Raw genomic sequence first — 23,632 nt, 5'->3', positions numbered from 1 at the left:
TGTCTGTTTGAGGAGGCGCTAGGAACCGATGTCGGTTTCCATATGGCAACCGCCATCTATTCCTTAAGCATGGATTAATGTGATTAATTAAATCCTAACACTCCCCCTAATCTATGCTTGTTAGTGCAATATCATCATCTTCATTAGAGACTCCTCCAAAACCCTGTGGGAAAATGAGGAGTATATTGTTTGATATGTTGCTAAAACTCCTTCAAATCCAGTGGGAAAATAAGGAGAAAATGATGCAACATATAATGATTATTGCCTCTTTTAACTCAATATGAGAAAACCCATAGAGTTCAGAGGGCAATAAATATGCCGTATATACTTTCCCAAAAACCCCGGTGGGAAAAACAGAAAGTATGACATATGATCTCATGTTGATATTACCTCATTAAAAACCTTTATGAGAACCTGTATAGTAAACTCATGAAGGGAAAAAGTATAATATGATGCATTGAACAGGAACAATTTAGGAAGATACTCACTCTTCCAAATTCCAAAACCGTCACATACCAATTCCATGAACATGTTTCTGGAATGTAAAAATTGGTAGAGACTTGGTGAACAAATCAGTAGCATGATTTAACTTGCAAGATATGCAATGTAGTGATATTGCTTATTATATAACCTGTTTGCTTCCGGGCAACACAAGAAACATTATCGTTGAGATAATGGTTGGTGGATGTAGCCATGAGGTTTGTTTCGAAGACTCTTCATGAGAGGGCTACCACACCTAGTAGGAACACTAAGCTTGTCTACGATCTGACATAGTGGGGATCTGATCGATGCATCCAATGATATCGGTGTTCACATTTCTGTGAAACTGAAAAAACAGGACAAGATGTTTGATGCCTTGGAGATATCAAAAGATATTCTTGAGTACCAACCAATTGTGTTTGGTCGATCCAATGGCATTATGGAACGTTGAGTCCCAGTATCTCATTTCCATCATCTCTTGGTCTAAATAGATCTTTCTCTACGTCTAGAGAATGAACTACCATAAGAGTTATGGATGGATAAGATTTGTCCACAATGAATTTCTCCAATATATTATTGATATAGACAACATAGTATACCATAATGTATGAATGAAGGTGCTCAATTTGTAGTCATGAGCGATGTTTTGGTTTACCCAAATCCTTCATTTTAAACTCCGTCATTTAGATGATTACATGTGTCGTCATTGCAGACACACAAACATGGATAATCATCATTGTAGGAGTAATCCTTGTGTATAAGGAACTCACTACGTCAGTTGTACCAAATGTACCAACAACAATAAGCCATATGGTGACTTATTGATTTTACACAATGTATGTTGCATATTGCATTTCGATTCAGAAGTGAGATTTCATTGGGAATCAACCATATATGTCTGAATCTAGTGATCCACATGGATATGTAATCACTACATTTATCAACTGTAGAGATAGATGATTTTTGTACAGCCAATGATATAAGTTATCGGAAAGAGATTCCACCTCTGGAGAATAGTTGGGTATCTGTGTGAACCCTTGTGCTACAATACTTGCTCTTTGTTTCGCCATCTCGTTGTTCTCAATTCCGTTTCCAGAAGAAAACTGGTGTAGTTAGTGCTTATGAATACCTTCTTATTATTGAGCAAGATTATTTCTACCTAGATTATACCCTTTGCTTGAGTTCAGTCCGAGTGTTGTTCACACTTTGCCATGGCCATGGTCTTCGGATCTGAATCACTCGAAAGGTTTTTTCAATCTAGTTGAGAAATGTATGTCGACAATTGTAGACTTTTGGTTATATGTTTCTCCAGAATCTATAGATTAATATATAGTTGATGGAAATATCGTTACCCATAGTGACTGCTCGCGATTTCCCAATGCGATTGAGTCGGGTATTCCGATGTCCCGGTCATTGTGTGCACTATGACCTGGGTTGGTGGAGGTTTCCCATCCACTGGGTGTATACTACCCATTAGGTGTCTGTCAACGTGAAGTTGACTTGCATTTACTGATTCATAGGCCTTGATATCCTTGCTTGCGAGAAGCTGAATCCTGATGTACTTCTGCCATACATCTCCTCCCATTGCTTTGAACGGGGAGTGGAGTGGATTTTGTTGGTACCTCCACTCTTTCAGGTATACTTTTACAAGATTGTAGGATTGTGTGACACCTTTATATATCAGTAAATGAATATGGCAGGTTATTTGCAATATCTTGCAAACCTTCTGAACGCATGGTTCAGATCTTTGAGTACGTGGATTTGAGGCAGAAATGTGTTGAACATTCCACTAATTCCCTGGCATTCTTTATGGTACTTGAAATCTCCCCCTAATGCCTGAAAATGTTCCTCATTGAATCAGCATGCTGGCCTTGAACAACTCCCCATGTGAGGGGCTTGAGGTATTGACGGAAATACAGTTATTCCTCACATAGATCCCAACTATATGATGAGGGGCCAATGATGTATGCCGGGGTGGTGATATCGGTATGCAACTGAATTACTGTAGATAGGAAATACTTGGTAGATATCTACATATTAAAGATAGAGGGGAATAATATTCTGCAGTTCTGTCATGAGCGTGTAAAACTACATGACTCCAACGTAAAGTTGGTAAGTTGCAATTCCAAAGTAAAGATCATGCAATGAGCTTAATTCTTTAGATATAGGATTCTACCAAACCATTTTGAGTCTAGACATTATGACAAATTGCTAAACTTCAATCCAAGGGCCAAGAGAAGGCACTCAAGAAGAGTTCTGCAATGTTATCCATTTGATTTGCTTGAAATCGATGTCAGGATAATGAGCCAATGGTTTCATGTGGAAAAACCACACTTGGGACCATCATATAGATGTGTCTTTTAGAACCATGAAACACCTGAATAGTCTAGTCAATGGATGGGAAGAGCCACTTACCTCAACTTGATGCATTCAAGGAGTCTGAGTGGTTCAACGTAGATTTTAAGTTGCACGAGCCTTAAAATTAGCTTCCATGTGTCACGTGTATTGCACACAAAATTCAAATATTGTTAGAGTATAGCATCATAATAATCATAAACTATTGGAATTGCTGATAGTTTCGGTTTCAACCCAATGTCTCGATGACCAAAGCGAGTATGCCAAGTTTGTCATGTACAAGACACTCTGAAAAACTATCTCGTATGGAACTTGTGCTACGGGTTGAGTCGTATGTGTAGTACAATCCAGATGATACACGAAGAATGTGCTTGCCATATCCGTTGCATATGGTAAAGAGAAGTTATTTCTCTTTGTTGTCTTCATAAGTTTCGCTATGAAAACTATTTTGACGGATACCTCCATAGTTTAGTAGGGTACGAGTTAAACTTGGGAAGCAATAAAGCATCCCGACATTACTCGAGTACCCACAGGGATAGTAAATATGACTCGAGTTGAGCCAACAAATACCTTATCGCGTCTAGCTTTTAAAATATCTCCTTTCTCTCAATGAGAGTGGAAACATTGGACTTCCCTGAGTATAGAGTTTGTGGTGCATATGTCCACAAGGCACAAATCATCTTTCATCAGATTGACCCCCGTAGAAATCTATATATAGACATGAAGATTCTCGAGAAAATCACTATCAGATATATAGAATACATACAAATGTATTTGTATCAAACTGCTGATACAATATATTATGATATCAATATATGATGACAAAAATAATCATGTTCATATTAGAACATCAGAAATGGACATAAATAAATAGATCAATAAGGAGATTGAGGGACTAAATGTAGTCTCCAAACATGTCAGTTGATGCATATTCAACCTTCATGTTCTCCGTGCTCATATGGTCTGTTGGGGATCGTAGCAGAAATTTAAAATTTTCTACGCATCACCAAGATCAATCTATGGAGTAATCTAGCAACGAGGGGAAGGGGAGTGCATCTACATACCCTTGTAGATCGCTAAGCGGAAGCGTTACTAGAACGCGGATGAGGTAGTCGTACTCGTAGCGATTCAGATCGCGGTCGATTCCGATCTAAGCGCCGAACAACGACGCCTCCGCGTTCAACACACATGCAGCCCGGTGACGTCTCACATGCCTTGATCCAGCAAGGAGAGAGGGAGAGGTTGGGAAGACTCTGTCTAGCAGCAGCACGACAGCATGGTGGTGGTGGAGGAGCGCGGTACTCCAGCAGGGCTTCGCCAAGCACTACGAGAGACGAGGAGGGAGAGAGGTAGGGCTGCGCCTTGGGAGAGAGAGACTCGTGTGTTGTGCAGCCCCAAAACCTCCACTATATATAGGGGCAAGGGCAAGGGGAGGCACCCTAGGGTTTCCCCTAGGGGGGGGCGGCGGCCAGGGCAGATGGGATCTCCCCCTTGGGTGACTTGGCCCGCAAGCCAGGAGGTGGGAACCCTAGATGGGGCGCCCCAAACCCCCTGGTCACGTGGGAATAGGTGAGGGGGGCGCACAACCCCTTAGTGGGCTGGTTTCCCCCCTTCCCTTGGCCCATGAAGCCCCCCAACACTTGTCGGGGCTCCCGAAACACCTTTCGGTCATGCTGGTCATCACCCGGTACCTCCGGAACACTTCCGGACTCCAAAACCCTTCGTCCAATATATCAATCTTCACCTCCCGACCATTCCAGAACTCCTCGTGACATCTGAGATCTCATCCGGAACTCCGAACAACATTCGGTAACCGCGTACATACTTTCCCTATAACCCTAGCGTCATCGAACCTTAAGTGTGTAGACCCTACGGGCTCGGGAATAATGCAGACATGACCGAGACATCTCTCTGGTCAATAACCAACAGCGGGATCTGGATACCCATGTTGGCTCCCACATGTTCCACGATGATCTCATCGGATGAACCACGATGTCAAGGATTCAATCAATCCCGTATACAATTCCCTTTGTCTACCGGTATAGTACTTGCCCGAGATTCGATCGTCGGTATCCCGATACCTTGTTCAATCTCGTTACCGGAAAGTCTCTTTACTCGTTCCATAACACATCATCCCGTGATCAACTCCTTGGTCACATTGTGCACATTATGATGATGTCCTACCGAGTTGGCCCAGAGATACCTCTCCGTTTACACGGAGTGACAAATCCCAGTCTCGATTCGTGCCAACCCAACAGACACTTTCGGAGATACCCGCAGTGCACCTTTATAGCCACCCAGTTACGTTGAGGCGTTTGGTACACCCAAAGCATTCCTACGGTATCCGGGAGTTGCACAATCTCATGGTCTAAGGAAATGATACTTGACATTAGAAAAGCTTTAGCAGACGAACTATACGATCTTGTGCTAGGCTTAGGATTGGGTCTTGTCCATCACATCATTCTCCTAATGATGTGATCCCGTTATCAATGACATCCAATGTCCATGGTCAGGAAACCATGACCATCTATTGATCAACGAGCTAGTCAACTAGAGGCTTACTAGGGACATGTTGTGGTCTATGTATTCACACATGTATTACGGTTTCCGGTTAATACAATTATAGCATGAACAATAGACAATTATCATGAACAAGGAAATACAATAATAACCATTTTATTATTGCCTCTAGGGCATATTTCCAACAGTCTCCCACTTGCACTAGAGTCAATAATCTAGTTCACATCACTATGTGATTGCAATGAATCCAACACCCACGGGGTTTGTTCATATCTTGCTTGTGAGAGAGGTTTATTAGTCAATGAGTCTGAACCTTTCAGATCCGGTTTACTACTCAGAGTTATCCGGATTGGTAGATCTACTCTTGTATTACCCATATCATCAATATTAATCAAGCAGGACATAGGGTTTTACCTCCATCAAGAGGGCCCGAACCTGGGCAAAACTTCGTGTCCCCTGCCTCCTGTTACCATCCTCCTAGACGCACAGTTCGGGACCCCCTACCCAAGATCCGCCGGTTTTGACACCGACAACCGCCATATAGATAAATGGATCTTGTCTACATCATGCCATCGTTCTTATTGCATTACTCCGTTTTTCCATGAACTTAATGCACTAGATGCATGCTGGATAGCGGTCGATGTGTGGAGTAATAGTAGTTGATGCAGGCAGGAGTCGGTCTACTAATCTTGGACGTGATGCCTATGTAATGATCATTGCCTGGATATCGTCATAATTATTTGAAGTTCTATCAATTGCCCAACAGTAATTTGTTCACCCAGCGTTTGCTATTTTTCTCGAGAGAAGCCACTAGTGAAACCTACGGCCCTCGGGTCTTATTTCTCATTTATTTGCCTTTGCGATCTACTTTTTCCTTGCATTTATTTTCAGATCTATTAAACCAAAAATACAAAAATACTTTGATGCACTTTCTTTTACTTGCGATCTATTTATCCAATCTATTACAACTTTTTTACCATCACGCACCAATTCCTGGCGCTGTTACCCGAAAGGGATTGACAACCCCTTTAACACGTCGGGTTGTGAGGTGTTGTTATTTGTGTGCAGGTGCTGCTTACATTGTGTTGCTTGGTTCTCCTACTGGTTTGGTACCTTGGTTTCATAACTGAGGGAAATATTCTACTGTAGCTGTGCTACATCATCCCTCCCTCTCCGAGGAAATACCGACGTAGTTCCAGCTGCCATTAGGTCTCCAGACGGACTACGCCAGGTCTGGTAACTCGTACCACCCGGTAAGGGCCTTCTCACTTTGGTGACAGCTTGTTTGTACCCTTGGTGGACTGAACGCGCCTAAGGACAAGGTCACCTTTTCTCAAAACACCGGGCATGAACCCTTCGGCTATGATAGCGATGCAGGGCTTGCTGGTAGTGTGCAGCACACATAGCAGCCCGGAGACGGTTTTCCTCGAGTAGCACAGCGTCGTCACGCCGGTGCTGATCTTGCACTACTTCATCGTAGGTAAGCACTCGAGGGGACCCGTAAATGAGTTCCGTGGGGATAACTGCTTCTGCCTCGTAAACCAAGGAGAAGGGAGTCTGCCCGTAGCTCGATTAGGTGTCGTTCTGAGGGAGCAGAGAACTACCAGCAGCTCCTCGATCCATCGCCTGCCGTGCTTCTGCAGTGTATCAAAAGTTCGTGTTTTGAGTCCACAAAGCAGTTCAGCGTTCGCCCTCTCAGTTTGCCCATTGCTCTGGGGGTATGTGATACGTCACCAACGTATATACTTTTCCAAACACTTTTTCCCTTGTTTTGGACTCTAACTTGTATGATTTGAATGGAACTAACCCGGACTGACGTTGTTTTCAGCAGAATTGCCATGATGTTGTTTTATGTGCAGAAAACAAAAGTTCTCGGAATGACCTGAAACTCCACGGAATACCTTACAATAAATAATAAAAAATCCTCGCCAAAGATGAAGACCAGGGGGCCCACACCCTTCTCACGAGGGTGGCCCCCCCTAGGGTGCGCCCCCTACCTCGTGGGCCCCCTGGAGACCCCCTGACTCCAACTCCAACTCTATATAACTGCTTTCGAGAAGAGAAAATTAAGAGAGAAGAAATCATCGTGTTTTACGATACGGAGCCGCCGCCAAGCCCTAAAACCTCTCAGGAGGGCTGATATGGAGTCCGTTCGGGGCTCCGGAGAGGGGGATTCATCGCCGTCATCATCATCAACCATCCTCCATCACCAATTTCATGATGCTCACCGCCGTGCGTGAGTAATTCCATCATAGGCTTGCTGGACGGTGATGGGTTGGATGAGATTCACCATGTAATCGAGTTAGTTTTGTTAGGGTTTGATCCCTAGTATCCACTATGTTCTGAGGTTGATGTTGCTATGACTTTGCTATGCTTAATGCTTGTCATTAGGGCCCGAGTGCCATGATTTCATATCTGAACCTATTATGTTTTCATCAATATATGAGAGTTCTAGATCCTATTTTGCAAGTTTATAGTCATCTATTATGTGTTATGATCCGTTAACCCCGAAGTGACAATAATCGGGATACCTACCGGTGATGACCGTAGTTTGAGGAGTTCATGTATTCACTATGTGCTAATGCTTTGTTTCGGTTCTCTATTAAAAGGAGGCCTTAATATCCCTTAGTTTCCATTAGGACCCCGCTGCCACGGGAGGGTAGGACAAAAGATGTCATGCAAGTTCTTTTCCATAAGCACGTATGACTATATTTAGAATACATGCCTACATTACATTGACGAATTGGAGCTAGTTCTGTGTCACCCTATGTTATGACTGTTACATGATGAACCGCATCCGGCATAATTATCCATCATTGATCCAATGCCTACGATCTTTCCATATACTAGTTTACGCTTATTTACTTTCCCGTTGCTATTTTTACAATCACTACAAAACACCAAAAAAATTACTTTGCTTTCATTACTCTTTTGTTACCGTTACCATCACTATCATATTACTTTTCTACTAAATACTTTGCTGCAGATACTAATTTTCCAGGTGTGGTTGAATTGACAACTCGGCTGCTAATACTTGAGAATATTCTTTGGCTCCCCTTGTGTCGAATCAATAAATTTGGGTTGAATACTCTACCCTCGAAAGCTGTTGCGATCCCCTATACTTGTGGGTTATCAAGACTAATTTCCGGCGCCGTTGCCGGGAGCATAGCTCTATTCTTTGAGTCACTTGGGATATATATCTGCTTATCATTATGAAGAACTTGAGAGATCCAAAAACCAAGATCTATCCCTCAACTACGACAGGAGGTAAGGAACTGCCATCTAGCTCTGCACTTGATTCACCTTCTGTTATGAGTAAGCTTGCGACACCTACACCTGCTTCTGCTATTCGATCTGATATGTCGCTTGTTATTGATGATGCTACTTCTGCTATGCATGATACTTATGATGAAACTACCTCTATGCATGATACTACTATGCCACTTAGTGATTTCCTCGAGGAACGACTTGCTAGGGATAGAGAGATTGAAAATATTGAATCTGATTATGAAGATGAAAGTGATGATGAAGAATCACTTGTTATTCCTAAGGGTTATTTATTTGATCAAGATGCTTCTTTAGCTATATTAGCCTGCAAAGATAGATATGAACTCAAAAGGTTATTAGCTAAATGGAATAAGCAATCTCCAAATGCTAGGATGAGACCTGACCCTGCTTTTGCTACTTCACCTATATGTGTTGCTGATAAGGATTATGAATTCTCAGTTGATCCTGATATAATTACTTTGGTTGAATCTGATCCTTTTCATGGCTATGAATCTGAAACTGTTGTAGCACATCTTACTAAATTAAATGATATAGCCACCCTGTTCACTAATGATGAGAGATCTCGCTACTTTTATATCCTTAAAATATTTCTGTTCTCGTTAAAGGGTGATGCTAAAATATGGTTTAATTCTCTTAATCCTGGTTGTGTGTGTAGTCTCCAGGATATGATTTACTACTTCTCTGCTAAATATTTCCCTGCTCATAAGAAACAAGCTACTTTAAAGGAAATATACAACTTTGTGCAAATTAAAGAATAGAGTCTCCCACAAGCTTGGGGGAGGCTTCTCAAGTTACTTAATGCTTTGCCTGATCATCCTCTTAAGAAAAATGAAATACTTGATATCTTTTATAATGTACTAACCGATGCTTCCAGAGATTACCTGGATAGTTGTGTTGGTTCTCTTTTCAGGGAAAGAACACCGGATGAAGCTGAAATCTTATTGAATAATATGTTGACAAATGAAAATAATTGGGCACCTCCTGAGGCGGCTCCTGCTCCAATTAATGATCCTATTCCTAAACCAACTCTGAAGAAGAGAGGTATTCTATTTCTCAGTCCTGAAGATATGCAAGAGGCAAAGAAATCTATGAAAGCAAAAGGTATTAAAGCTGAAGATGTTAAGAATTTACCTCCTATTGAAGAAATACATGGTCTTAATTTACCGCCTGATGAAGAAATATATGATCTTAATCCTTTATTTATTGAAGAACCTCCAGACCTCGATAACCCGACATAGGTAGTAAAGGTAAATTCTCTCTATAGATATGATAAAGCTGAAATCCCTCCTACTAAAATTGCTAGTCAATGCTTGGATGAGTTTGATAATTTTATGTTTAAGCAAGAAGACTTCAATGCTTATTTTGGTAGACAATTAAAACAAAATGCTGATATGATTAAATACTTAGGTGATTATATGGCTAATATTAGAGGTGAACTTAAACTTGTTAGCAAACATGCTTCTATGGTTACCACTCAAGTAGAACAAGTACTTAAAGCTCAAAAAGAATTGCTCAATGAGATGAATAGTAAGAAAAATGATTATGCTGTTAAAGTGGCTACTAGAACTGGTAGAATGACTCAGGAACCTTTGTATCCTGAAGGCCACCCTAAGAGAATTGAGCAAGATTCTCAGAGAAATAAAATTGATGCACCTAGTTCCTCAAAAAAATGATAGAACTGTGAAAACTTCTAGTCAACCTATTATTGAACCACCCGATAATCCAAATGATATTTCTATTTCTGATGCTGACACTCAATCTGGTAATGAACATGAACCTAATGAAAATGTTAATGATGATGTTCATAATAATGCTCAACCTAGTAATGATAATGATGTAGAAATTGAACCTGCTGTTGATCTTGATAACCCACAATCAAAGAATCAACATTATGATAAGAAAGACTTTGTTGCTAGGAAACATGGTAAAGAAAGAGAACCTTGGGTTCAGAAACCCATGCCTTTTCCTCCCAAACCATCCAAGAAAAAGGATGATGAGGATTTTGAGCGCTTTGCTGAAATGATTAGACCTATATTTTTGCGTATGCGATTGACTAATATGCTTAAAATGAATCCTTATGCTAAGTACATGAAAGATATTGTTACAAATAAAAGAAAGATACCGGAAGCTGAAATTTCCACCATGCTTGCTAATTATACTTTTAAGGGTGGAATACCAAAGAAACTTGGAGATCTAGGAGTACCTACTATACCATGCTCCATTAAAAGAAATTATGTTAAAACTGCTTTATGTGATCTTGGAGCCGGTGTTAGTGTTATGCCTCTCTCTTTATATCGTTGACTTGATTTGAATAAGTTGACACCTACTGAAATATCTTTGCAAATGGCTGATAAATCAACTGCTATACCTGTCGGTATTTGTGAGGATGTGCCTGTTGTGGTTGCAAACGTTACTATTTTAACGGACTTTGTTATTCTAGATATCCCCGAGGACGATAGTATGTCTATTATTCTTGGAAGACCTTTTCTTAATACTGCAGGGGCTGTTATTGATTGCAACAAAGGCAATGTCACTTTTCATGTTAATGGTAATGAGCATACGATACACTTTCCGAGGAAACAACCTCAAGTTCATAGTATCAATTCTATCAGAAAAATTTCATTGATTATATTTGGAGGTTTTGAATTTCCTCTTCCTGCTGTCAAGAAGAAATATGATATACTTATTATTGGGGATGTGCATATCCCCGTTGAGGTAACCTAGTGTTATTCGAAATTTCTCCGGTTCCATATTAATCGGAATGAGTTTGTTAACAAGACTTGATCAACCTTGTTAGTGGATTCCTTTTGACGAGCATGAGATGGATGAATCTAGAAGCACAACCTTCTGTACCCTCTCTATACTTTCTGTTATTTAGTTGAAATAAAGTAAAAATAAATAATTTTCTGTCTGTTATCTGATTATCCGTGCAATATAAAAATACCTCAAAAATAAAAGTTCTCCAAATGCCCTGAAAATTAAATATGATTTTTTTCTAGAATATTTGAGGATTTATGGAACAATGAACACACCAGGGGGCCAACCACCTTGCCACAAGGGTGGAGGGCACGCCCCCCTGCCTCGTGGGCCCACGCTGACCCTCCTCCAATTATTCTTTCAACCACACACTTCATCTTCCTCCCCCAAATACGAAAAACCAACTCAAACCCAAGTCCAAGCTCGTTTTACTGCCATTTTTGATCTCCTTGCTCAAAGCACCTCTCACAAAACTGCTTGGGTAGATTGTTCCTTGGTATGTGACTCCTCCATTGGTCCAATTAGTTTTTGTTCTAGTGCTTTATTCATTGCAAATTTTTGCTGCTTAGGTGACCCTGTTATTGAGCTTGCATGTCAAATTTATATGGTCAAAAGTAGTTTTGATGCATGATATAGGCCCTAGGCACTTGTAGGAGTGGTTGCTATCAATATTATTGAGTTTGGTTTACTTTTATTTTGAAGTTACTAAAAATTTACAGAATTTTTCAGAGGAAGAAATATGCTTAGGAAAATGTTCCAAGGTGGTTCTTCAAAGAAGCAAGGACCCAGGCTTGCAATGTGTGATGCTGACGAAGAGCCACCAAGAGATGCTCCAATGCGTCCTTGTGAGTGGCCTTCTGAAAATTTTATGGATCGAGCGGGAATCAAAGAAGAATTTAACACATATTTGCGTAATGCCGATCTTGAGGACTTTGAGGCAGACAAATGCCCCCAGTATCATGAGCTCACAAGCTCTTTTGTGAGGAGGTTTGAGTATTCATCTTCGCGTAATTCTCCTTCAGTCATGTTTGATCTTTATGACAAATCTTATACCATGGACTTAGAGGATTTCACTTTTGCTTGCAAACTTCCACAATGGGGTAGTGTTAGGGACCCCCCCTAAATCTGAATTTAGAAACTTTCTTGCTAGTATAACTGTAGGGGAATCCAGAGATATAACGCAAGCTACCATAGGGAGCATTCACTTTCCTGCTATACATTATTTTGCTCTCTTCATAGGTAGGTGCATAAATGCTAAGGATGAAGCATGTCACATGTGTGTCCCTGACCTTAGCATTCTCAGGAGTGCTGTGTCAGGAGACCAATCTTATCATATGGGAGCCATTGTAGCTCGTAGGTTGCATCATAACAGACATAATGGAGATTCCTTTGGAGGAATTTATGCAACCCGCTTAGCAAAATTTCTTGAGATAGACGTTCGTGAAGGAGACATGGAGTTGCCTCCTGCTTATTTAGATTTTGATTCTATGGGTTCCCACCATTTTGTCGAGAGGAACGAATCACCTCTCCAGTACTGACTAATCTTTGACAGACGCCGTGCTGTCCATATTACTCTCCTTGCTCCTGTTTTCTTTGACTATCAAGCAAGAGGAGGATATACTATTACCAGAGAGAAGGCAGATGAGTACGAGAGGAGAGCGGAGGCCGCTCGTCGCCATGCTGCAGCTCAGGAGGCGATAGCCGCTGCATCACAGTACGACCCCAACAACTACTATTATGGATATCCTCCAGGCCAGCCGTGGCCATAGACCAACTTAGGCCAAAAGCCTAAGCTTGGGGGAGTACGTATTTCTCACGGACATTACATTTATGTTCACACACACTCATTGCTAGATGTCGGTGCTCATACTTTTTCATTGTATCATCCATGCTAGTTTATTTCCTTTTATGCTTTCTTCTTGTGTGTTTAATAAACCGTAAGAAAAAAATTAGTTGTAGCTTTTAATTAATTTACTTTCCATGCTTGTAGTAGTAATTAAAAAGAAAACCCAAAAAGATTTCCTGTTCTTCTTTTTCTTGTTGGGAGCTTTCCCATGTAAATAGTTTTATTTCTTTTCTTTTCTTTGGGGGTCAGTAGGAGAAGACCATGATTAAATTGTTGAAGTGGCTCTTACATGCATTATTGTTTATCTGACAAAAGAGCCCATATTGCCTTGTCTTCTCCTGTTTATTGAATGTTCGCATATTCCAGCTTACTCCAATGCACGTGCACTCTTATTATTATTCACATCGTTCGGTCGTGCAAGTGAAAGGCAATTATGATGATATATGATGGACTGACTGAGATGAGGAACGCTGGTATGAACTCGACCTCTTTTGTTTTTGTAAATATGATGAGTTCATCATTCTTGATTTAGCTCGTTATGAATAAACATGTTTGCAATGACAATTAGAGATCATAGTTGCTTGTGTCATGCTTGATTAGCTATGAGTTATAATGATTTACCTTGCGTGCCAACATGCTATTAAACTGGTTATGATGTGGTATGATAGGGTGGTATCCTCCTCTGAATGATTTAAGTGACTTGACTTGGCACATGTTCACGCATGTAGTTGAAACAAATCAACACAGCCTTCACGATATTTATGTTCATGGTGGATTATATCCTACTCATGCTTGCATCCAATGTTCATTAATTTTAATGCATGTACATGGCTGTTGTCGCTCTCTAGTTGGTCGCTTCCCAGTCTTTTGCTAGCCTTCACCTGTACTAAGCGGGAATACTGCTTGTGCATCCAAACTCCTTAAACCCCAAAGTTATTCCACATGAGTCCACAATACCTTCCTATATGCGGTATCTACCTGCCGTTCCAAGTAAATTTGTATGTGCCAAACGCTAAACATTCAAATAATCATCCTGTTTTGTATGCTCGAATAGCTCATGTATCAACTAGGGCTGTCTGTATCTTCCATGTTAGGCGGGTTATTCTCAAGAGGAGTGGACTCCGCTCCTCACTCACGAGATAAAGGGCTGGTCACCGGGATGCCCAGTCCCATGCTTTATGCAAACTAAATCAAAATAATTGCAAACAAAACTCCCCCTGGGACCTGATGTATGTTGGAGGCACTTGTTGTCTCGAGCAAGCCATGGATTGATGTTTGTTGGTGGAGGGGGAGTATAAACTTTACCATTCTATTTGGAAACCGCCTATAATGTGTGTAGCATGGAAGATATCGCCATCTCTTGGTTGTTATGTTGACAATGAAAGTATACCGCTCAAAATATTATTCACCTCTATTTCAAAACCGAGCTCTGGCACCTCTACAAATCCCTCTTCCCTCTGCGAAGGGCCTATCCATTTACTTTATGTTGAGTCATCACCCTCTTATTAAAAAGCACCAGTTGGAGAGCACCGATGTCATTTGCATTCATTACTGTTAATTTATATTGGGTGTGACTATGATTGGATCTCTTTTACCATGAATTACAATGTCTAGTCAGTCCTTGATCTTTAAAGGTGCTCTGCATTTATGTTTTGCGGTCTCAGAAAGGGCTAGCGAGATACCATCTTGTTATATCATATTATGATTGTTTTGAGAAAGTGTTGTCATCCGAGATTTATTATTATGGCTTGCTAGTTGATTATGTTATTGATATGAGTAATCATGAGACCTGAGAATTATTGCAAATGTGGTTAATTATAATCTTTGCTGAAAACCTGAATGCTAGCTTGACATATTTACAACAACAAGAGCAAACAGAGTTTGTAAAAGTTTTCCTTTATTTCTTTCAGTTTGTCAACTGAATTGCTTGAGGACAAGCAAGGGTTTAAGCTTGGGGGAGTTGATACGTCTCCAACGTATCTACTTTTCCAAACACTTTTGCCCTTGTTTTGGACTCTAACTTGTATGATTTGAATGCAACTAACCTGGACCGACGTTGTTTTTAGCAGAATTGCCATGATGTTGTTTTATGTGCAGAAAACAAAAGTTATTGAAATGACCTGAAACTCCACGGAATACCTTACAATAAATAATAATAAAAAATCCTCGCCAAAGATGAAGACCAAGGGGCCCACACCCTTCTCACGAGGGTGGGGCGCGCCCCCCCTAGGGCGCGCCCCCCTACCTCGTGGGTCCCCTGGAGACCCCCCGACTCCAACTCCAACTCTATATAACTGCTTTCAGGGAGAAAAAAATAAGAGAGAAGAAATCATCATGTTTTACGATACGGAGCCACCGCCAAGCCCTAAAACCACTCGGGAGGGCTGATCTGGAGTCCGTTCGGGGCTCCGCAGAGGGGGATTCATCGCTGTCGTCATCATCAACCATCCTCCATCACCAATTTCATGATGCTCACCGCCGTGCGTGAGTAATTCCATCGCAGGCTTGCTGGACGGTGATGGGTTGGATGAGATTCACCATGTAATCGAGTTAGTTTTGTTAGGGTTTGATCCCTAGTATCCACTATGTTCTGAGATTGATGTTGCTATGACTTTGTTATGCTTAATGCTTGTCACTAGGGCCCGAGTGCCATGATTTCAGATCTGAACCTATTATGTTTTCATCAATATATGAGAGTTCTAGATCCTATCTTGCAAGTCTATAGTCACCTGTTATGTGTTATGATCCGTTAACCCCAAAGTGACAATAATCGGGATACTTACCGGTGATGACCGTAGTTTGAGGAGTTCATGTATTCACTATGTGCTAATTCTTTGTTCCGGTTCTCTATTAAAAGGAGGCCTTAATATCCCTTAGTTTCCATTAGGACCCCACTGCCACGGGAGGGTAGGACAAAAGATGCCATGCAAGTTATTTTCCATAAGCACGTATGACTATATTCGGAATACATGCCTACATTACATTGACGAATTGGAGCTAGTTCTGTGTCACCCTATGTTATGACTGTTACATGATGAACCGCATCCGGCATAATTATCCATCATTGATCCAATGCCTACGAGCTTTCCATATACTGGTTTACGCTTATTTACTTTCCCGTTGCTATTGTTACAATCACTACAAAACACCAAAAAAATTACTTTGCTTTCATTACTGTTTTGTTACCGTTACCATCACTATCATATTACTTTGCTATTAAACACTTTGCTGCAGATACTAAATTTCCAGGTGTGGTTGAATTGACAACTCAGCTGCTAATACTTGAGAATATTCTTTGGCTCCCCTTGTGTCGAATCAATAAATTTGGGTTGAATACTCTACCCTCGAAAGCTGTTGCGATCCCCTATACTTGTGGGTTATCAGTGTGCCACAGAAACGAATGAGATTTTGCATCTGAGGGTATGAACGTATTGCATGAAGGCATGGCTCGTGAACTGGGTGTCGTTGTCAGTGATGATCCTTGCCGGAACTCCGAAACGACACACCAATTCTTTCAAGAACTTGATAGTTGGTGAGCAGTCACCTTTCTCATGGCAGTCACTTCCGGCCACTTTGTAAACTTGTCGATGGCAATGAACAAGAATTCAATGCCCACAATTTCTTGAGGGAAGGGTGATGAAGACATGTACCTAGGGTAGGGACACGGACTTGACCAAAGGGTCTTACCCTAGGACACCCCTAGGAGAAGTCACCTTTTCCTCGACTCGAAGGTATCCCACTCGACGGGTTCAAGACACTCGACCTAGAAGCTATCACTCGACCATGAAGCTAGCCACTCGACCGGAGTCACTCCGCAGGCAAACGGTCGGGTATTAAGTAGTCTTTATGGTCATTATAGCACTTTACTAGGGGCGTTACCAGTAACGCCCAACCTTAAATGTACCTTAAACCCTGCGTTACTGAGGGCAGGAGAGGGCCGGCGAACTCTATATAAGCCACCCCCCTCCCTAGTATGAAGGGTTCACACCCCTGTATCCATACACGCATAATCCAGTCGACCGCCTCCGGGCTCCGAGACGTAGGGCTATTACTTCCTCTGAGAAGGGCCTGAACTCGTAAAACCTCGCGTGTAACAACTTCCCAATAGCTAAGATCTAGCCTCTCCATATTCACCCCCCTACATCACTGTCAGAGTTAGAACCACGACAGTTGGCGCCCACCGTGGGGCAGCAGTCTTAGCGCCTGATTGGAGAAGTTGCGATTTTTCCGATCCCCTTTGATCATGGCTTCGTGCGGAGTTTTGGTGGAGGGCCGCGAGATCCGTCTCGGCGCGCTCACGTTCATCGCCGACGACTCCACCTGGCTTCAGGAGGCGCCACTCGACATTGACGCACTCCCCGTCCGCGGTGCGACGCATTTCCGCGCATGCGTTCGTGGCGTCCTCCTGCGGCAACCGTCGACCCAATATCGGTCGGCCCCCGTATCGTCTCCCCGCTCTGCCTCCCACCGGCGCAAGCGCTCCGGTCGGTCGAGACTTCAGAGGTGGGTGAGAAATGCCGTGGCTCGCCAGTCGGCCACCCCGCAAGTCGCGGCGATCGAGCCCGACGAATCCCTCTGCGGCCTGTTCGACCTGTCGACTGGCTCCGCGGAGACCGCATCCGAGTGCGGCAGCAGCGACCCAGCGGCTGAGGTTCTGGCGGTCGATGGGACGCACAGTCCTCCTGGTTTCCCTCGCGCTAGTGGAGGCGCAGGTGGGGGCGACCCGTCGCATCCCCACGATGAGTATCTCCCCGAACCTCTCACATCATTACAGCGAGAGGAGCTTCGCCGTCGGAACATGGACACGCTCCACACTCCTATTGTCGGAGAAACCCCCGAGGCCCGGGCCTTGGAGGACGCGCGCTTGGCTAACCTGGCCGAGCGCACTCGACTGGAGAATCTCCAGCGGATACTCGACGAGCAAGCGCGTCAGCGGGCTCCCGAGTCCAGTCGACGTCAGCAAGCTCCCGAGTCCAGTCAGCGTCAGCTCTTCCCGCCGCTGCAGGTATACCGAACCCCAGTTCAGAATTTGGCCACTGCGGCCCGTATAGCAGAATCAATTCAGCCCTCCCAGTCGGAGGCGGGCAGAGGCTTGTTGCAGATCAGAGCACTGCTCCGGGCGGCGGGAAACCAGAATTCTGCTGTCTCTTAGTCGTGGAACAGGATCCACAGTCGATCCGTCGCAACGGGTACAGTTGAGTCGGCTCACAGCCCGAGATCGCCCCCGAGGCGTGAGGGACGTGGCGACCGGCATGATCAGTACAGGAGGAATGAGCAGTATGATCACCGTTCGACCGTGATGATCGACGTCGAGTGCCAACCCCTCCCCCGCGGAGTGGGTCATATGCGCCTCGACGGCAAGATGACAGACGCCCTCATAGTGTCGGGAAGAGGATTCCAGTCGACCCCAGGGACCCAGGCTTTGACGCGAGGTTTGTCCTCATTCAAGGCTTGGTTGACAGGAACAAGGCTCATCGGGAAGGCCAGAACAGGGATGCGCCCGCCAGCAGCAGAGCACGTGTTTCAGGGCCAGAGTGTTTCAGTCGAGCCATCAGGGCCGTAGTGATTCCTCCCAATTTCAGGCTGGCGACTGGGGTCAGCAAGTTCACCGGTGAATCTAAGCCTGACACTTGGCTCGAAGATTACCGAGTGGCTGTACAGATTGGCGGCGGCAATGATGAGGTGGCCATGAAGCATTTTCCTCTCATGTTAGAGGGCTCAGCCAGGGCGTGGCTGAATCAGTTGGCACCCAGCAGCATCTACACCTGGGAGGACCTCTCCCGAGTGTTTGTCACAACCTTTGAAGGAACATGCAAGCGACCTGCAGGCCTTACAGACTTGCGGTCTTGCGTGCAGAAGCCGAACGAAACCCTGAGGGAATACATCCAGAGGTGGATCACACTGCATCACTCGGTTGAGAATGTGCCAGACCATCAAGCAGTTTGTGCCTTCCAGGAAGACGTTAAATACAGAGAGTTGAATTTGAAGTTCGGCCAAACTGGAGAGATGTCTCTGAATCGGATGATGGAGATTGCCACCAAGTACGCTAATGGTGAAGACGAAGATCGACTCCGAAGCGGCAAGCTCAAGGCAGTCGCCCAAGAAACCGGAGGAAACTCCAGTCGGAAACAGAAGCGGAAGGCCGAGCCAGCCGCTCCTGGGGAGGCCCTGGCCGTAGCCCAGGGAAACTTCAAGGGAAAACCCAAAGGCCCCTGGAAGCCCAAGAAAGTCAAGGATCAAGATGGAAATGATGTTTTGGATCTGCCATGCCACATCCACACCAAGAAAGATGAAGAGGGTAATTTCATTTACCCAAAGCATACCACTCGACAGTGTCGACTCCTGGTCCAGCAGTTTCAGGGCAAACAGCCCAAAGACAAGGAAAAAGAGTCGGACAGAGTTGAGGACAAGGAAGACAGTGACGATGGATACCCCCAAGTCAATTCCACCCTGATGATTTTTGCCGATGTCGAGAGCAAAAGTCGACTGAAAGTCATCAACCGTGAGGTGAATATGGTCGCTCCGGCAACACCCAGTTATCTGAAGTGGTCTCAGACTGCCATCACGTTCGACCAGTCTGATCACCCTACGCACATTGCCACTCCTGGGAGGCAAGCGTTGGTGGTCGACCCAATTGTCGAAGGCACTCGACTGACCAAAGTCTTGATGGATGGTGGCAGTGGTCTGAACATACTGTACGCCGAAACTTTGAAAGGAATGGGCATTCCGATGTCCAGACTGAGTACCAGTAACATGAGCTTCCACGGAGTCATTCCTGGCAAGAAAGCCGAATCACTCAGCCAGATTGCTCTTGATGTGGTTTTCGGTGATTCAAAGAATTACCGCAAGGAAAAGTTGATGTTCGAGGTTGTGGACTTCCAAAGTGCTTATCATGCCATTTTGGGCAGGCCAGCTTACGCGCGCTTCATGGCTCGACCATGTTACGTGTACCTCAAACTGAAGATGCCTGGCCCTAAAGGGGTAATCACTGTTACTGGCAATCGGAAGAAGGCAGAAGAGTGCTTTCAGAAAGGCTCAAAGATTGCAGATGCTCAGATGGCAGTGGTCGAGCTACAAGAGTACCAAAAGACTGCCGATCCGAGTGAATTGCTATGGGCCAAGAAGCCTGCTTCAGAGTCAGCTTTTCAGTCGACCGGTGAAACAAAGACGGCTCACATTCACCCGACCGACCCCGACGCTGCTCCGACTCACATCTCGACGACGCTCGACTCCAAATAGGGAGAAGCGCTCATCCAGTTCCTCCGTGAGAACTGGGACGTCTTCGCATGGAAGCCTTCTGACATGCCTGGAGTTCCCAGGGGGCTGGCTGAGCACCGTCTGCGAGTTGACCCGAAGTTCAAGCCTGTGAAAGAACATCTTCGACGGTCTGCCGTCCAGAAGAGGAAAGCCATTGGCGAGGAGGTGGCTCGGCTCTTAGCAGCGGAGTTCATTCGAGAGATTTACCACTCCGAGTGGCTCGCCAATGTCGTCATGGTCCCCAAGAAGGACAAGTCACTTCGCATGTGCATTGATTTCAAACATATCAATCGGGCCTGCCCGAAAGATCATTTCCCTCTCCCCCACATCGACTAGATAGTGGACTCGACCGCGGGATGTGAGCGTTTGTCTTTTCTAGATGCTTATTCAGGGTACCATCAGATCCGTCTGTATGGACCTAACGAGATCAAAACGGCTTTCATCACCCCATTTGGGTGCTTCTGTTATGTCACCATGCCCTTCGGCCTCAAGAATGTTGGAGCCACGTTCATGAGGATGATTCAGAAGTGTTTGCTCACTCAGATCAGTCGGAACATAGAAGCATACATGGATGATATTGTGGTTAAGTCACGGAAAGGTTCCGACCTACTGACTGACCTTGCTGAAACCTTTGCTAACCTCAGGAGATATGATATCAAGCTCAATCCATCAAAATGCACATTCGGAGTTCCAGGTGGAAAGTTACTCGGTTTTCTCGTTTCCGAACGAGGAATCGACGCTAACCCCGAGAAAGTCGGCACCATACTCCGGATGAAGCGCCCCGTGCGTATACACGATGTCCAGAAGCTCACAGGTTGCTTGGCCGCTCTAAGTCGATTCATTTCTCGACTCGGTGAGAAAGCGTTGCCTCTTTACCGACTGATGAAGAAGTCTGACAAGTTCGAGTGGACTCCAGAAGCTAACGCAGCGTTTGCAGAACTCAAAGCTCTGCTCTCCACCTAGCCGGTGCTTGCTGCCCCAATCAGCAAAGAGCCTCTGCTGCTGTACATTGCGTCCACGGGACAAGTTGTCAGTACAGTACTCACGGTCGAGCGGGAAGAAGAAGGAAAGGCCTTCAGAGTTCAGCGCCCAGTCTATTATCTGTCTGAAGTTTTGACCCCTTCAAAACAAAGATACCCTCACTACCAGAAGCTTGCATATGGGATTTACATGACCACGAAGAAGGTTGCACATTACTTCTCTGACCACTCCATTACAGTCGTCAGCGACGCCCCACTGTCAGAGATTCTGCATAACAGAGATGCAACTGGTCGAGTGGCCAAGTGGGCGATTGAACTCCTTCCCTTAGATATCAAGTTTGAAGCAAAGAAGGCTATTAAGTCCCAAGCAATCGTAGATTTCATCGCCGAGTGGATTGAACAGCAGCTTCCGACTCAAGTTCACTCGGAGCACTGGACCATGTTCTTCGATGGATCTAAGATGCTGAATGGTTCCGGTGCTGGGGTAGTTCTAGTCTCCCCCCGAGGAGATAAGCTCAGATACGTTCTCCAGATTCACTTCGATTCCCCCAACAATGAAGCAGAGTATGAAGCACTTCTGTATGGGTTGCGCATGGCCATTTCACTCGGCGTCCGTCGCCTCATGGTCTATGGCGACTCAGATTTGGTGGTTAATCAGGTGATGAAGGAGTGGGACGTCAGAAGTCCGGCTATGACTGGTTATTGCAATGCAGTGAGAAAGCTAGAAAAGAAATTCGAGGGGTTAGAGCTTCATCACATCCCCCGACTCAAAAATCAAGCAGCTGATGATCTGGCAAAGATAGGCTCCAAGAGAGAAGCCATTCCCAGCAATGTGTTTCTGGAGCACATCCGCTCGCCGTCAGTCCAGGAGGATCCTTTCACAGAAGAAGCCCCACAACCGAAAAGTGCCACAGATCCGACTGAAGTCGAAGTTCCTGCTGTGGTCGACCTGATCATGGAAGTCTTGGCAATCACTCCCGACTGGACGATACCGTACATCACGTATATCCTAAGGAAAGAGCTCCCAGAGGACGAAGAAGAGGCTCGACAGATCGTCCGCCGATCCAAGGCCTTCACAGTCATAAAGGGGCAGTTGTATAGAGAAAGCGCGACTGGAATCGGTCAGAAGTGCATAACACCAGAAGAAGGTCGGATGATCCTTGATGATATCCACTCGGGGACCTGTGGCCACCATGCGTCCTCTCGGACCATTGTGGCTAAAGCATACCGAGCGGGATTCTACTGGCCTAGAGCAAATGAGATGGCAAAAGAGATAGTCGATAAGTGTGGAGGGTGCTAGTTCTACTCCAACATGTCACACAAGCCTGCATTAGCCCTGAAGACCATTCCACTCGTCTGACCCTTTGCTGTTTGGGGACTAGACATGGTTGGTCCGCTGAGGACAGGCAGAAGTGGTTTCACTCATGTGCTTGTGGCAGTCGACAAGTTTACCAAATGGATTGAAGCTAAGCCTATCAAGAATCTTGATGCTTGCACTGCTATCAGTTTCGTCAGAGGGCTAACATTCAGATATGGAGTCCCGCATAGCATCATCACTGACAATGGGTCAAACTTCGATTCGGACAAGTTCAGAGCTTTTTGCGCCTCTCAAGGCACTCGAGTCGACTACGCATCGGTCGCCCATCCCCAGTCGAATGGACAAGCCGAAAGAGCAAATGGTCTGATTCTCAAACGACTAAAGCCTCGACTGATGCACGATCTCAAGCACGCGGCAGGTGCTTGGGTCGACGAGCTTCCGTCAGTTCTGTGGGGATTGAGGACCACCCCTAACCGGTCGACTGGAAGAACTCCATTCTTTCTGGTTTACGGAGCCGAAGCGGTTCTGCCAAGTGATCTTCTTCACAACGCGCCCCGAGTTGAGCTCTACACCGAAGATGAAGCAGAACAGGCCCGGCAAGACGCAGTCGACCTCCTAGAAGAAGAGAGGGAGATGGCCATGATCAGATCGACCATTTATCAGCAAGACTTGCGTTGATTCCACGCCCGGAATGTGAAGAGTCGAGCCTTCCAAGAAGGAGATTTCGTCCTCCGAGTGGATCAACAGAAACCACACAAGCTTGCTCCTACTTGGGAAGGCCCCTTCATCATCACCAGAGTCCTCCACAATGGAGCGTATCACCTCTACAAT

This window comes from Triticum urartu, chromosome 3A, assembly GCF_056163025.1.
Source record: "Triticum urartu cultivar PI428250 chromosome 3A, HENAU_Tu73, whole genome shotgun sequence".
NCBI lineage: Eukaryota > Viridiplantae > Streptophyta > Magnoliopsida > Poales > Poaceae > Triticum > Triticum urartu.
The sequence above is the reverse complement of the archived record's forward strand: the minus strand, read 5'-3'. Positions refer to the sequence as shown.